Genomic DNA, 18024 nt, shown 5'->3' on the forward strand with positions numbered 1-18024 from the left:
AGTTTTTTTCAAACCTTTTTCTGATTCTCTCTGACTTTAACAAAAGGGGCTTCAGCCAGCAGGATTATATCAAGGTTGAATTTGTCCAAAGAGGGCAAGGAAAAAAAAATAGGCAAAAGTATCATCTCTCAAGCGGTTACTTTCTTCCAGATCTTGAGAGGGAATATTTTGGGGTTGGAGAGTGGTGGGTTTTTTCCATACAGTCATAACTTTATATTTAATGAGAGCATCAAGGAATAATATGCAGCACTCAATGCCAGGTTTCTAAAAAATGCAGCTGTTTAACTGAATGAAAAATTTCAGAAATCTGAAGAAGTCTCTTAGAAAATTTCCTCTTTTAAAAGAGGGTAAATCTCTGCTATGGAAATTCTGCCATGCTGAGAGAATACAAAAAAGACTGGAAAAACTTTTTATTTCTTTTTTCTTTTATTTATTTATTTTTCTGTTGATGGAATTGACATTTAATTTAAATGATAACCAAGCTTTCCACACCACTGCAGACACATGCACATTATCCCCTCCACCCTATTTATCCTGTATGGAAAGAAACAAGCTTAGCACATCCTTTGTACATCTACCTGTATATAACTTTATTCTGAGGCACCCATATTTTTACAGTGAATTTTAGAGGTGATGGCTGTTGGTTTGGGTTAAATGTGGCAGCAGAGCAAGGGGACAGCTCAGAGGCTGCTCAGTGAACAATGGGAATTGGTCATCCAGTGCACAGAGTGTGTTTTGTGCACTCTACACAGTCCTGGGGAAGCTGGGCAAACAAAGTAAGCAACAGTTATTTACCAGAAGCATGCCTTGGGTTCAATGACTTTGACATATTTTCATATCACTGAGTTGTGAATTCTTATCAGAAGCCCCCAGTTTATCAGGATAAGAACATCCTTCCTCATTACAGTTGGCTTGTCTTACTTCCCTTTACATCCTTCTCTCTTTCTTTTATGTTCAATATTTTTATGGTACCTCTTTTCTTTATCTCTGCTGCTGTTTACAATCTTCAGTGGGTACCACGGCATACCAGGGTGAATGTTTTCCACAAAGCTTCCATCTAGAAGGAATCCAGTGCTGCAGACTGAATTTTAGGTCCTTTTAAAGGTTTTATTTAGCAATGTGTGACATTTGGAGTTAAAAGGGTAGAGCTGCAGAGCCCTAATCCCTGAAGATGTAGCACAAATAATGCTTTCTGCATAACACTGGAGACAGAGTCAGAATAACCAAAAATCCACACACATCCAAACTCCAGGGTCTACAGTCTGTTAGAGCTCTATGAAACTTGGAGCACAGAGATGAATATCTCCTCTTTTCTGGCAATTACTGTCTGTCACACCAACTTCTTGTTATCAACAGAGCTTCTTTATCAGCTCACTGGAAGTTGTTAAAGGCAAAGGGAAATAAGGTGAGATTTTAACTGGCTTTCACAGAAATTGAAGTTGTTCTCAAGTCCTGTAAGACAATTATCTAAATCATGATTTGTTTTATTGCTTCTGAAGAACGTGAATTTACCATTTTGCTTTCTCCTGAAACAGCTGGAATTACTTACTCTTGGAGATATAGATTTCCTCTCACTCCTTGCAGAGTCTAAGGAAATTCATGGCAATATCCCCTGTAGACAAGGCCTTTGAAATGGTTGTGATGAGGCATGGAGATGTGAAGTAAATTGATGACAGAAGAATTATGTGTGGGACTTACCCTTCAGTGATGGTGTACACCTGCCTTATAAGGATATCCAGGGCAAGTCTCCCTTCAAGACAGCCCATTCTTCCTATGTTACATCCAGAAAAGAGACACACAATTAAGGTGGGCAGGAAAGCATTTGAATTATGGAGAGGTACATCCTTCCTGATGTGTTTGACAGCAGAAATCAGATAAGGAAGGCTGATGAATTCTTATACTTCTCAGGGGAAAAAGTGGATTTGAATCAAAGTGACAAAAAATTGTCAAGTGGTGCTAGCATGCTTTGGAAAAAAGCAGTAAAATCCTTCCCCCTTCACTTTTACTGTGGAGTTCTCAAAGAACACCTTTTTGAATTCACTTTAGGCATGGTAGCTTTGCAGAGAAGCCTACTGGAAAATGCTGGAGTACTTTTACCCTGCCATGAATCAGAATGTTATCTTCTCTCTCAGCACTTTACCTACAGGCAAGGATGGTGATACTTACACTGACTTTCCAACAATCTCTGCAGCTGCTCAGCTTCTGATCTGAAATTCTGCATCTAATGTTGAAACAATTACACTGATCAGTTTTAATTATTCCATTGGCTCACTGTGGTGTTCAGTGCACAAATTAGCATGATGGGTATTAGCACTTGCTCATTCCCTCCTTTGGCCAGTGACTCTCTTTAATGATGTGAAGGATACATATTTCCTATTTCAGTTAGGAAAGCCCCTCTGGGAGGTGCTGTACAAGCAAAATAAAATGCTGTTCCTACCCCAAAGTGCAAGAATATTGAACATTAAAGTTGCAGCGACCACAGCTGCTCATAAGGAGTAGAGTCCTGAGCTGGGATGGGGAATGAAAGCTGTTCTTAGCTAATAACATTTCCCTGTGTGTGTCGTGGGCTCGTACACACTCATCTCCATATTTAAAGGCTGTTGGGAGCTCTGAAGCCTAACAGCATTTCATTTCCAGGATTGCAATGTCACCACCATGGATATTTTGTTAATACTGTCAGTATTAACAAATCTGGGGAATTTGAAAGTAAAATGGGAAACATTTAGAGTCTACATAAACTAGATTGTACATTGTGGTGAGATTCTGCCTAAATCATGAAGCTCAAATTTGAAAGGCAGGTTTTCAATCAACTCTCTTCAGGAGGGCAGTCAGGGTTGAATTTGTACAACTCTATAGTAACTGAGCCTTGGTTTTTACAGCCTGTTTGGGTCAGTGTGTTTTGGGAATAAATTAGAATAACTTTGCAGAAACTTCAACAGATGCTGAGGATCAAAATGGAAAGCCACAAATATCAGGTCCCTGTGTACTCCATTCTGTCCTGTAGTGCACCTAGAGCTGTCAGCCTGGACTGCTAAGTTTGTACAGCAAAGTATTGGATTTCTTGCCTTTAATTTTGATAGGAAAAACTTGAGGTTTGTTAAGCTGAGCCCTCCCAAAATTTTAATTTTTTTCTTCTGTCAAAGAGTCAGTTTTCCTTGTGACTATGAAAGTGTTCAGCCTCCTGTTCAGCCTCCTCATAGGAGGATCCTCAAATTCACTTTTTGGTCTCTGTTTTTAAGCCAGAGAGCTGACAGTCAGTATTAAAATATTGTGTGTTTTACTGGGCAGCCTGACAGTGCCACCAATAGATCCCTTCAATTCTCTCAGATTTTTGAAATCTCTTTTGGAGTATTTTACTGAATTTTCTGCTATTGCACTTGAAGAAAAAATGATGAAAGGAACCATGATACAATGCACCTTTATGTACTGTTGAAAATTGCCAAAACAGGTCACTTACACATCAAAATCCAGCTATCATTCTATTCTTGACTGTATGAGTTTGAATAAACAGCAGGTAACAGTATCATACTGATATTATAATAAGATAATATGTAAAATTTTAAAAACAGTCCAATCATGAGAAATTGTTGCTCCTTATTCATCCAGAGGGGTCTCTGCCAACCTTTTTCCAAGGGCACTCAGTAGTGTCATGTTGTGTAAAGTGGTCTCTGTTACACTGTGCTCCCTGTATGAGCTGCAGACTTCACAGCAGGATACTTTATTTTTGATGGCATCACTCGTGTCTGGCAAGAACAGGACATCTCAAATGCTGTTTTTACACTTAGCAACACCCAAATGGGAACTGCACATTATGTTTGCTGTGTCTCACCTCAGGTGTGGTACTGGAGTGCAGTTGTTTTTATGCAGAGTCCCATCCTTAGCTGCATTTTTGTCTGGCTTAGGGTGGAATTATGTGGCCTTTTTTATCTGGCCACAGATCCCATCTAAAATGGCAGCACTGAGCTTTTTAAATGTTAAGTTTTCTGTCTGTACTGTGAATAAAGAACCTATTTAAAGTATTTCTTCTGCAAAATGCCTGATGTGGGTAAAGACTGAGTGTTAAATACAATACATAAGGGATGATATTCACCTTTGTTTGTCCCAGCACCTTGCTGTGTCTCCCCATGGACTCACTGGGACCTGGTGAAGGTCACAATCTGTGCCTGATCACCTATTGAAAAGTGAGCACAGCAGCACACTGGGGGCATAGCAAAGCTGGCTGGCACTGGGGTGTTAAAGGGGTTTTAAATGTTAAAGGGCAGCAGCTAAAGAAGTGACCTGGGGGCAGTATTTTTGTGTGCTATCTTCCCAAATGGGTTGCCTGAAGTCTACAGAGTGAAAAATGTTCACTGCAACGTTGCTGGCAGCAATTTGCAGTCGTTTCTGGTACAAATGGACACAGCTCTGTTCTATTTATGGAAGGTTCCTGTAATGTGCTCAGGCCTCCCACTGACTTCAGTGAAGCTGTTCCCACTTACAAGGCTGGTGAACCTGGCCCGTGAACTCTGCCAGTCACCCATCAGCTCTGAGATCCAAAGCCAGCCTGAGAGCTGACAATATTTATGTAATTCTGCCTGAAGATTGCTGTCTTGGGGTGAACCCAGCAAGGAAGGGAAATTTTGCGTGCTCAGACCAAAAATCAAGTGCTTAATTTTTTTTTTTGTGGAAGATTTGTCCATTAACTTTAATGAAGCTTTTTTTTTCTAAGCTTACAAGTCTGAAGAGAGCTATTAAACAAGAGAAAAAAAAGTTTGCTTGCCAGGCATTTTCTCTGCTCTCTCAGTTCTGTTTCTTTATAGCCAGAGAAACACTTTCAGCCATCTATCTTTAGAGCAATGCTAACACTTAGTGACCAGTTAAGTAAATCCCACTTGTTAAATTCTTGTGGCTGCATTATGCTGGGAGCCTTACTCTAAGGGCCCTGTTCTGTCACTGCTTGTTTTTTTCCACTTTAAATGAAGTGACTTGGATGGGATCACAGATTGGTGATGGAGGAGAAATCTTCTTCTGTATCTGAAAGGTGGCATGGTGTAGCACTAGAACTGTTATTTGCCTCTTCTGTGAAAGCTGAGAGAAGAAACTTGTTTGATTTCCTGCACCTCAGGCTAGCAGGGCAAAGCCTGGATGCAAGCCAGGCTATGGATGGGCTTCTTTACTTCTGATTCTTACTCCTGAATTAGGAGTCAAAGGATTTGTGTGGGATTCGCTATCTTAGGTCTCTTCAGTGTATCCTTGGACAAGTGGAACTGGAGAACTAAATGGCAGCGAGCCACTTTAGAAGCAGTGCCTCACTTCTGTGACACCTGCAGTGCCCCCTTCCCTTCACAGTGGTGCACATGAATGTCCTAAAAAATCTTACACATTCACATTTGGAATTCCAGAGCTTCCTCGGGACAAAACCTGCGGATTGTCGTTCTCCCAGACCAAAGTGACAAATGACTCCTCCGACCATTTGCCTGCCTTCTCCACGGGGAGTGTGTCCCTCCTGTAGCCCTTGCACTTACCAGCCCCTGACTGCCTTCACAAACAGTGAGGTACCACATTTATCTTCCCCCTCTTTGGTGGGATTGAGGCCCATGGATTCCAGTTTAAGGTGAGCACTTTATCTGTACAGGTATCATCGCTGTTTTTATCTTGCCAAAAAAAAAAAAATGGCCACAGTTTCTTGGTGTACAAGATCTCTTATTTCAATTACAAAATGCTATGTAGAAGTCATAGCTCAGGAGTTCTGGCCTAATTTCTCTTACAAATTGCTTATATGGATTTCTCATGCTAGAAAATTAATTGACCATACAATAAACTATTTTCCCTTGAGCAGGGACTATTCTGTTTCCTATGACGTTACAGTAAGCTGTCTTTGGGCCAAATATTTAAAGGTATTTAGGTGCTTAAAGATGCAGGTAATGTGAATTTTCCAAAATACCTAGCTGCCTAATACACAGTGATTTCAGTGGGAGTTGCCATCAAAGAGCTTCTAAAATTCCCACTGTGCACCCATCTGCTCCTTTAAGCACCTGAATTCCTTTAAAAATCCAGGTCCTTCCCTCCATCACTGGAGACAAATTTTATTTTTCCTAATGTAGATGGAGCTTCTTAATACATTTTCTTGGATATTGCCTGCCACTTTTAGCTTATTTTCATTGTTTTGATTATGATGTCAAATCTAGTTGATGATCATGTTTATGCAGTTCCAAGCAGAGCGTGGGCACACAGCATCTATCCTTTATGACACGAATTTGGCACAGCAGCTCATGTTAATAAATCAGGGCTAAGAGGTTTGTAGGCAAGCAAACTGTCAGGAAGTTACTGCAACTTTTGCAGTATATTAAATGATCTGTGTTTTGTTCTAACTTTCTAAACCCTCTTTGAAAACCGGTGTTCTGTTTCTCATTAGTGGGTCTTTGATCCAGTGAAAATATCAGTCCCTTGAGTTAATATTTCATCTGACTATAGGGCCATGTAATTTGCTACGACACTAAGTCAATAGGTCTCTGCTGGCTTACCCCAGCAGGACTTGTATGTGTAGGCAAAAAATTCTCTGCAAAACATGAATAATGTGGGTCTAATCAAGAATTTATTTCTCTGGTTAACCAAAGGAAAAAAAGTGGAGTGTGAACATCCGTCCATCTAGGCACAAAAGAGGCTTGAGGGAAAGAAAACATTTCACTTTGTATCAATTCACATTCTCAATTTAATATATAAACAGGAGTGTCAGGACATGTACATCTTGCAGAGCCACAGAAATAGCAGTAGATTGATCTATCATTATTTACTGGCTTGGCCATCCTATTTATGTGCTTTCTATTATAATATACTTGGAAACCTCAGACAGTTCTTTTTCATTAACCTCCACCTTCTGTCCTCATCTCTCCCTCTGGCCTCCCCGTGCTACATTCTGAAATTTTAATTTCATTGCACAAGGTGCTATAGAATGAAAATAAACATTTGTCTGTGGAGAGTTTGCTGAGTCTGGAATATTCAGTGTGGCTTAAGTTAATTTAAGAACAAGTGAGTAAAATTGTGCTTTTACTTTTCAAGGCTTTTCCAGCAATATTTCATTCTGTGGTCTCCAAAGGAGTGAAGCATTTACGAATATGCATTAATCCTCACTGGGAATTGATCCAGAGCTTGTTTTAAGCATATGCTTAAGTGGTTTGTTGAACTGGGGCCATGGCTGCCCAGACCCATCTCTGGATGAGATTTAATTGAGCAATGAGAACATTTGAATTCATTTGCTTGTATTTGTGGGGTTTGAGATTAGATAGATAGATAGATAGATAGATAGATAGATAGATAGATAGATAGATTTTTAAATAGTTATTGATGAGATCTATAAGGATCTGTACACATCTGATATTTGCATATTCACTGCAAGAGAAAGGATCTGATCCTCACTATGACTCTGCAAAAAAAAAATCTCTTTAGTGCAATATGTGCCTGATACTGTGTCTAGAGAACAAGCAAATATTTTGTTATATTTTCACTATGCTGAAAATAGATCTTTGTTGTGTGGGCCTTTATCCTTGCTTGGTTTTGGCTTGAGATTTTTAAATTTTTTTTTATTGTATGGCTTCCATTTCTGTCCTGGGTGAGTGAGGAGGAAGGGCCCTGCTGCAGAGGAGCCTCGTGCTCTGGTTGATGTGTTTGCTTCTCACTGACCCACTGCAGCTCATTCATGAGTTTTCAGCTCTGACAGGTTGAATGCCCAGAGTGGTCACTGATTAGACTGCCACTCCTAATATTCTCATCCCTGCAGTTATCAAGCAGGAAAATAGTGACAAGCAAATCTAAGCAGCGTGGGAAATGCAGAGGCTGAGAAACCACGGATTTTTGGCACCTTATGGCATTTCCTGAGCCCACAGTGGCATTCAGTGTGATAGCACAGTAGTCTGGACCCAGAACTTGGCAAATAGAAGGCAAATCTCACATGATATTTGTGACTTGTACATTGCTGCATGATGCCTTAGGGGTAGAAGAAGAATTTCAGAGTCCTGGGTGATTCTTTTGAGATTGGTTGTTTTGTGTTCAGCTGTGGTACTGAAGAGATCTGACCCTGAAATTTCAGGCCACCTCCTGAACTCTAAAATCTCTATTCATCAAGGCAAAATTCTCAATAAAGTCACAGGGAGTTTTCCTCAGACCTGGGGATATCAGAATTTAATGGTCCTTATTTTTATATTTTATTTTTTTGTGTTATTAAGAGGATGTTTTATAGCTTATTTATCACCATAAATGGGGATTTCAGAGCTCATGGAAGACATTCTATTTTATCAGATTTCATAGAAGAGGAGCACAGCTTTTTACTGTTTTAGAGCATTTTCTGACTGACATGTGGTAAAATGAGATCTCTTTTCAATTTGGCAAATTTGTTTTTTGCACTTGTTTTTCTTTCTCATTATTTGTGCAGATTTGTATCCCACTCCTGCCATTGTCTTGACTTCTTGATGAGTTTCCAAGGAAGATTTTTAATGTTTCAGGCTCCCTGAATTCCCCAGGCCAATACCAAAGGCTGAGATGTATGCAGTTGGTTATGACATTCACCTGGGATTTGCTGAGGCCAAAATAAAATCAGATAAAGCTCCAGGTTGAATTTGGATTTCCTGTGTCTCAGGTGAATACAGTAATATCTATATAGCTTTTTTCTTATAAAAAGTTAGAGCTCTGAAAAATATTTCTCTGACCTTCTTCCTACCACAAAAAAAAAAAAAAGAAAAAAAAAAGGGTGGGAAGGGCAAAGATTCCAAGAATCAGTATTTTCCAGAGAATTTTTTATTTGTCAGAATACTCCTGATTGATTATAGTTGTTTTCTTAAGAGCACCTTTGTTTAGGCTCATGTCTAAAAATATAAATTCTCCTTAGACTGTGGAAGAGCCATGTACCTTTAACAAACAAGGGACTTGACTCTGAAGTTACACACATCTGATAAGGTGATCCAATAAATGTGTTATGGGGCAGAATTAGGAAAATGACTGCAGTAGTAACCCCAATGGATAAATGTAAGTCCCCTGACTATGGTGAACACTTCCCTGTAGCTCCTTGCTGTCTTTTCCCCCTCCTCAATGCAGGGTTTTCAAGCTCTCTGGCACAGGGAGTTGGAGAGCTTTGCTGGACCATGCTGATGGAAGAGAGAGCAATTCTTTGTGTTTTACCACACACAATGAACTCCCTCCACATTCCTTTGAAAGCAGCAATACCTTAAACTCCAAATGGAGTTGGGAAAATCTGTGAATATCTAATTTTTTTTGTGGAAGTTGAGGCCCAGTGTCCAGGAATCCATATACAGATGTTTGTATCTGTATATGTTTGATTCCATATACAGATGAATAGCTGGATGTGCGGCTCTTGCATTTGTGCATGTGAATCCCATCTATAGCACCAGCTAGAATCCAGGCTTGGTGGAAGAAGAAAACAAAATAAAAAGCTAATAATTGGTGTTAAGACCTTCTGATATGAGTTAAACCTTAACAACAACTGTCCCATGTTACAGCCAGAGATATTCACTGTGTTTGGGGCAGGATGTTATAGCATTAGAAAATTCCCCATGTTTAGAATTTGAACTAACCCCGTGGTACTCATTATAAACTCAGTTTGCAAAATCCTCACAGCTTTATGTCCAGGCTGTGGGATGTGCTCCATAGTCCATCCTGCCTCTTTTGCTCCCTGCTGCTCTCATCCCTCCCCCTGCATAAGGGAAGGAAGGTGAGTGATCAGGATGGAAATCCTCAACTTGAATAGTAATAAAAGAAATAAGAGAGGGTAATTGATAAAGTATAGCAGGTCACACATGTAGTGCTTGTATTAACCATTTTTAAATTACTCAGCTGTGTAGAGAGACATGGGGATAAAGTAAGTAGTGCTTTTGTTGATTTTGTGACCATATATAAAGTGTTATGCTATCCTTGGAAGGGAGACTGAATAGTAAAAGTTTGGGGGGTTGTTAATGCAAGAATCAAATTAGAAGTGGGGAAATTAATGGTGTAGAATGTGATGGTGGTTTGTCTTCTTCTTCCAGCTGTTGCCCTGAGAAGGGAGGGAGTCCCCATCTGCACATGCCTCTTGGCCAGAATGTCAGGGACTTTGGACCCAGGTGGTTGAATTCTCCCACAAAAGCTCTGCTGCGCAGGAGGAACATTTCAGGATGCTGCTGCAAGCCTGAGTGCATCCATAATTCTGTTTTTAAAGACAAATCATTTAAAGTAGAGTGCATAGAGCTCATGACACAAACACATCTGGATTTCAGTTGTTGATCTGAAATATTTGCAGTCCAATATGGTAAGAGCAGATGTTGGATTGACACTCATCGTAAATGTGAATGATCACATCACAAATCCCATATGTAGCTTAGTTGAGAGCAGCAAAGCCTACCTGCCCTCCTTGGTTTTGCTCTGGGGCTAAAAATATTTGCTTGCACACCTAATGTTAGTCACCACTCTCTTTTTAGGTGTGGGAGATTATTATAAACCCCAAAAAGGTTTAGATATAAGCTGTGGTAGGAATTGAACTGACTGCCTTAATCAGAGGTACTTGGTTTGAAATGAAACATTAAAAAACCCTCTTTAAAATGTTTAATATTGTTATATCTTGTGCTTAGTAAGCACTGCTGCAGAGGTCAGTGGTATCAAACTTAATAGGTTGATCATTGAAAAACATCAAGTATGTGTCCCTTCTGCTGAGGTATGTAGAGGCTGAAGTGCCTTTGAGGAAAGGTAGCTGAGGCAAGAAAAGTTAAATAGCTAAATAGGTGGGTCAAGGGTCCATAGAAAGGTCACCTGATTTTTCAGAAGCTTTTCACCTCCACAGTATTTGAGTGTGAGTTCTATGGGTGTGAATGCTGCATACACAGCTTTCTTCTTGCATTTACTTGTGTGCCTTATCCCCACACTGGGGAATGTTCCAACTTCTTTTGGATTCTTAAAATGTGACCATCTTTCAGAGCAAAATGCTCCCAGACACAGCAGCTGGGGCTAGAACTTTGCAGGGGAAAAGCCCAGGTCATATCCCCTTTGCCACCTCTCAAAGCCTTGTTGGTTTAATAAATATTCATATTTAATAAATAGAGGACCATGTTCTGTTCTTGGTGCCAGCCCTTGGTGCAAGTTACAATTCTCCAGCACACTGAGGGCTCCAAACCAGGGTCTAGGCACTGTGGGATTTCAGTGTGTGACCAAGGATGAGTGAAAAGTGTCAGATAAGAGACTGAACAACCAAGGAAATAAGGTAGAACCATCACCCTAAGGTTTGGGAGTAAGAATCCTAGAGATTCAAGAGGGAGTCGAAGACAGGGTTAAGCAAATGAAAATCGTGTTGGCCAGTGTTTAAAAAAAAAAATAAAGGGCAAAAATGAGAAAGTTTTGAGGAAGAGCTGGACTGAGGGGTAGGAACAGTCTGAGTGCTTAGGAAAAATGCACTGGGGAACACAGGTAGCAGAGAATGTATATGTTTTTATGTTACAAAAAGAATATCCTAAATTGAGCCATCTCAGAGTTTAAAACAATTCAGACTATGGCTTCACTTCCTCTCCTAAGAGAGGATTTTATTTTTGAATAGGCAAACATTTAAAATTGTAAAGAAGAAAAAGCAAGTACTTTCCTTGGAGGGATAGATGAAACATAAATCTTAAGCAGAACTATAAACTGTTGAGACAAGGCATTTTTGTTGGATTATGTAGCTCATATCAGATAGCAATAAATCAATCCTTCAAAGACAAAAGACTATAGAAAGAAGAATAAACCAAAGACTCTCCAAATAACAAAGGCCAGATACACAAAAGTAACTAAGGAGCTGGAGAGGCAAATAGATGCCTGGCAGGATTTTAAATGGGATCATTCAACACAGACAATCATCACCTGCTAGTGATTATTGGTGTCTTTAGGCTCCTTCAGGCCTAGACACTTCCTTGACTGAGGTTAAAATTCCCATCAGCATCAGGGAAACTTAACTCATAGCCTTAAAATCTGCCTGGTTGGTGCTTCATCCCTAAGGTAAATGAAAAAATTACCTAGTGGATGTGTTTAACCTATTGTGAGCTTTGACAGCACACATGTCTTAACACAGTTCTGTCTTTCTTCACTTGGGTCATGCCACTGAGATGGGAAGTTCTGCACATATTTATTTACCTTGCTTCCTGATCCAGGACTATGCAGAATAACAGATTTTTGAGCAAAACAAAATCTTATGGGGTATGACAACAAAATTCTAGTAGCAGGTGCAAGCCACTAATGCTAGTTAATGCCCCCTAGCTCTCACACTTTGGAAATTAATTTTCTGTACTGTTTTGGGCAAAAAAGGCTCCATTCCACTGCTGGAAATAGCAAAATCCATGTCACACTCTATGCCTGTACCCTGTAGTCCCAGTGCCTTATTGTACATCATGCCCTGGCACGTTCCTAACCTGCACACACCTTGGCCTTCTCCTTGGGAATATCAAAGAATGAAAGGAGATTAAGACTTGGGACTCATCCTGACTCACAGGCAGAACAGTGAGAGAAGCTGGGAAGTATTGCCAGGTGCCCTGGCTGGAAGTGCTGGGGACAGTCCTTCTAGCTGAGCTCTGCTATTCTGGTAGCTACATTTTCATCCAGGATCAAAATTGGCTGGTTTGTTTGTTGATATTAAATAAAAGGATGACTCAAGTCTTAAACTGCTGGGGGTGTGTGCAGGAGAGGGATTCCTGCCCTTCTTAAATCAGAAGTAAATGTAATGCAGATAATAGGAGGGGGGAAAAAAAGAAGGAAATTTACTGTACATCTGTTTTAAAAAGCCAGGCAAACAAATATTGAGAGCACAAGATGTTAGCATGACAGAAATTTCCTAGAACATGCCAGACATGGTGAATAAAAGGCAAGCAGGCAATGTTACTGCTGGAACAAGCAGAGATGTGAAAAATGTAGGAAAATTTGCAAGTCTTTATTTGCCACTAGTCTGACAACAGATGATGATGACATATCTGTGAACATATGTTATGAAAAAAAGGCTACTATCACAAGCCATGCAGTGATTGGGTCATTGAATATTTTTAGCTCCAGTTCTGGTTCTGGTTGGCCTCTATATCATCTCGAGTCTGAAAGTGCAGATTAGTTCAGTCTCCTCATGGAATATTGTCCTACAGAATACTTCAAGTGCATTTATTGAGAAAGGAGCCCTGGCATTTGAATACAATAAAATTATGATTGTGATCCAAGCCTATACACTTCTAGGTTTGCTTCATCAAAGATTAATATTCTGTTTCTTGGACTTTGCACACTTCCAGGGTTCAGCTGGAAAAAATATCAAAGTGCACATCTTACAAGTGAAATGGTACTTTTGTGTTCTTTAAGTCCCTCTCCCCTTTGGCACCAGAAAAGTGCTTTTTCCATTCCACATCTTATGACATGCAGTACTTAAAACAGGGCAGTGTGGAGCACCATGAGAATAAGTCTTCCTGCCTTAGTTCAAAATACAGTTACCTGTTTGAAACAGAAAAATATGCTTTTCCAGAAGCTTGTCTGTGCATTAATCCTGCCCAAGGGCACTTTTGCTATGTGCTCTCACTACTTGCCTGGCTTTTATACACAACTGCTTGCTTTGGTATTGCCTAAAAAGTGAATTTTTTCACTAATTAGGCAAAGACTGGACATTGCAGAAGGAAATTGTCCACCTGTTATTCCTGATAATTTTTTCTTAAATTGAACACCTCACTGATGCATTCCTTTCTACATATCTCCCCCAGCATGGTGATGTATTTTTGGTCTCACTGCTTACTCTTTGCTCTTACTTCTGTTATGATCCCATTTTTCCTCTCTATTCTTTAATTAGACCCCCTCAGTGAGGAAGGAGGGGATAAAAAAAAAAAAAAAGGTAGTGTTTGTGAATGGCAAATCAGTCCATGGGGACTGCTCAGATTTTAAGGGCAGCTGCTGTTCAATGTATCTGGTGTGTCACTTTCTGTTTTGTGCTACTGTTTTATTGCTGCTGTGGGAATGGAGCAAAAATAGCGACTACTGCAGTTCTGTTGAATAACCATCAACGTGATCCCATCCGATGTGTCAGTCCCTCACTGGGCACAAAAATGTCCATATTTGATATCCACTGCCCACCCTGACCTGTAAATGAAAACAGCAACATGCTGAATAGCTACAGAAAAGCATCATTAGCTGCAAGACTCGGCTGATGCACATGGATGTGTTAGTGCTGCTATGCATGTGTGGGTGTGAGAATATCCCTACATCTCCAGAAAGGCTGGTGTAAGTAAATAATTCATAAGGTGCATGCAGAGTATTTAAATGTTAAATACATTGGCTTTCAAATTCAGTGCAACTATTGAAACCTGCGTTTTCTACACTTGTTCTGCTGGTGCAAATTTAAAGTGAAATCACAAGCAGCGTGGAAATGCTGAGTAAAATCCACCCAAGTCCCAATTCTTGACAGACCACTTAACTTGGCAGTTTAGCCCTTTGTGGAGCTCAGATTCTCTTCCTCCCATGCAGGACAAGCGAGGACTTTGAGTGCAAAGACATGAGGAGTGCTGACTGCCGGGATGGAGAGGAAGGACCATTTCTGTGCCTGCTGGATTTGTCCTGCCGCGACTTCCCCTGCCCTGCACACCTGAACGGAGGTGTTAAACCATTCTCATCGCTGCTGCTCGGCACAGCCCGGTACTGAATCCACTTGGATTGTTTCATTTCTCCTTTCTGTCCGTCAGCAAAAGTTTATCTCGCATCAAGCCAGGCTTGTTCTGAGCCCGGCCGGGCTTTTGTTCTCCCCAAGGCGCAGCAGCGCTCCCTGAACCGGCCTCGTTTCCCCGACAGATGGCACTGCCTTTCTCTCGTACTTCGCCCAAAGTTTAAAAACATTTCGTTAAAAATAGCTGCCCCACATTCTTAATTGGCAATCCTTTTTCTATTTATTGTTAGGCACAAATCAAATGCTGTTTAGCTCTTTTAGGCCAGCTCGATGCACAATACATAAAACCATAATGTGAAACACACAGATTTTCTTATTCTGTTCTGTATCTGCTTGTTACAGCAGAAAACACTAAACAATTTGTGGTTTGCCACTAACATTTTCACAAACTTAGTTATGATAAAATGTTATTTTTTTCCATTATGAAGATAGAACCATTTTGCTTAGTCTTAAAACTTGCTGTGTTGCCTGCACAACACCCCTGTTTTCATGTAAACGAAGCCAATGTTATTCCAGCCTCTCTGGACGCCTTCAGCTGCAGTAATGGAGTGCTTAAGGCACTGAAATAAACTGAAATAGGCTTCAAACCCTCCTGTGCTGGCTGGTTTTTCTCACATGAGGGGATGAGACCCCACACTGGGGTCCTGGGGTCTCCCTGGGTTTGCAGTCTCCCTGGGCCGAGCCTTCTCCACAGGGGCTGGCAGCACTGCAGGAAAACGTGACTCCAGCACGTACCTTCTCCTTCTTCTTCTTCTTCTTCTCCTTCTCCAACCCTCCCTTGGTCCCCGGGGTGATTGCCCAGGGTGATTTTTCCACAGCTCCTTACCAGGGTCTCCTGATCCCAGCTCGGCTCCTGCAGGGACGGATGCGTCACTGGAGGTGAGCCTCCCTCTGCTCTCTCCTCAGCGAGCTAATCATTTCTGTGGCCTCTTCTGGGACGCATTTCATTTCTGCAATTCCTTGGGCTATGCTGAGCAGGAAGGCCAAATCACTCCTTTACAAAATGAAATTGTAATGGCCTCGCTATCTCCTAGTTTGGTCTGCACCTCGCCTTTCTTTTCGTGGTCGAGTTATGGCGAAGCAGAAGGAACATGTTTTGTTTTGTTTAATTTCTTTGCCTGCTCTTGCACATGGACAGATTGTCGGCCAGCTGCCCACTGTTTTAGTCCCTTCCACCTCCCCCCACAACGGTCACAAATTCAGAGAGGTCCTGATCCACACAAGCTCTCTGTTTCCTCCTGCAGCTCCCCCAGCACTGGCAGTGGCACTACCCCCAAACACGGTTTTGTGTGTGCTCGAAGGCGGTGGCAGCGCTGGCCTTTTAGCACAGATGCATGGGAGAGATTCCTTCTAATATGCATTCACATCTCTCTCTCTCTCCACTGACCTTTATTTGCCATCTCCTTGCCTATTTTGTTAGTTTATTAGACCCTTCAGAAGTGGTTCATAATATTCTCATAATATTGGACAAGTCTCAATAATTGTATCAAATTCCAGTGTTATTGGCTGAATTTTTAAGCCCTTTCTCCTGTTTGCTAACATACTAAACAGTGCTGTACCTAACACAGTTCTTTGAGTCACCTCATTGTCAAAGCAGTTGAAAGCCTTTTCTTCTTGTTCTTCTTCTTTGGTGATTTTTACTTCCCAAGTTGGTTTTGTTCCCTTTGTCACTTTTTGTGATGAAGGCTATCAGCTGTTTTTAGAGAGAGCAGTAGATTAATCAGATGTGCTTGTACTTGAGGCAGTTTACATTCTGAGCCTTATTTTCTTTTTAAAAACTCTGCACCGCTCTCTCCCTTTTATATAATGAAGGTCTGGTTCTTTTCATACTTTATTTTTGTTTTAAGAGTTTTGTTTGCCTGGTGGTAAAGTTTAGTAAGCTGCAAATTTCAAGGCTGGCTCAACATGTTTTTTAAAGCTAATACTCACATAGCAGCTTCCAGCAGCTGATGGTAATGAGCAGGGATGTGGGGCTTTTTAATTAGTTTCTCCGACACTTCCTTGAAAATATTTGTATGCACACAAGCCAATTTTGGAGATCTATTGCTCCAAAAGGCAAATGTTGCTGCACATAATGCCTTGATAACATTTAATATATGATATGATAATATGATAACTTTAATATTGATTTATTTCCTTTTTTTTTACACAGGAGAATAGATGTGCTGAAATGGCAGCTTAAAAGCCTCTTTTGAATACAGGTGTAAGTAAAATATTTTGGATCCTTGAAAACATCATCTTTAAATACTCATTTGTCTCTCCTTCAGTCCTCCTGTTTCTTGGCTCTGTATCTCTGTCCATGTGCATGTAAAAAAGTGTTGCTTCTTTTCACAAACAGTCAAATTTTTTTTTTCATAGACTTAATTTCTACCCTGCACTTTTTAAGACAGCAGCATGTGTGGTTTTGTTTCAGTTTCACCTGCTGGGGGTTCTTCTGCTTTGAAGATAACTGGTAAACAGCTGACCATGTAAACACAAACATTTATTTTTCCTTGACTTGTGTTTCCTCTTTGTGTCAAAATATTCATAGTCTAGTGAATGTATTATGATTTTGAGGCTTTATGGTTATTAAGAACCTCTGGTGTTATTTCTTGCATCATGCCAGCCATGTGATTCCAGCCTCAGGTCCCAGACAAGCTGCAGAGTATATTTTGTAAAAGCACTCATTCTTACAGGAAAGACATCAGCTTATTACATTGCTGCTCTCAAGCACTCAATTTTAACCTAATACTTTACTTTTGAAAAGACCAGACTTTTTTTTTTTTTTTTTTCCCCAGCCTGCATTTACCTTCTCTTTCTTAATTAATTACTGTTGGTGCTTTGCTCACTAATTACAGATTCCTCTGGTGTCAGGACATTCCCTTCCAGCACTCCACTGACTGTGGTGAGTTATCTGTGCCCTTCCCTTGGGGGGGCTGGTGCAGTGTGTTATGCACAGGTGAGGGTTCCACAATTTCCAATCATTTAATGACTCATTCTCCAGTCCCTTGCAATATCCCAGAATTATCATGATTTGAAAATTGGGTACCAGAACTGGACACAGCAGTGCTGGTCCCATCAGTGATACACACCTGTAATATCATGGTCTCCTGCATAATCATGCAAGTATTGCATTAACCTTAACCCATAGATTGCATAGGGAATTCATGGTAAATTGATTTTCTGAAGTCCTTTTCAGTGTCACTGCATTGCAGGATATGGTATTCTGTGTTGTTAGTGTGACCTACATTCTCTCTTCTGACATATCTGACTTGGTGTCAGCCTGTATTAAAACCTTTTTAAAAATATTGCTTCATTTTACAAGCTAATTCAAATAGCACATTATAACTGACTAATCCCAACCTCTACAATTGGTATTTAAC

The sequence above is a fragment of the Parus major genome, chromosome 5, assembly GCF_001522545.3.
Source record: "Parus major isolate Abel chromosome 5, Parus_major1.1, whole genome shotgun sequence".
Lineage (NCBI taxonomy): Eukaryota > Metazoa > Chordata > Aves > Passeriformes > Paridae > Parus > Parus major.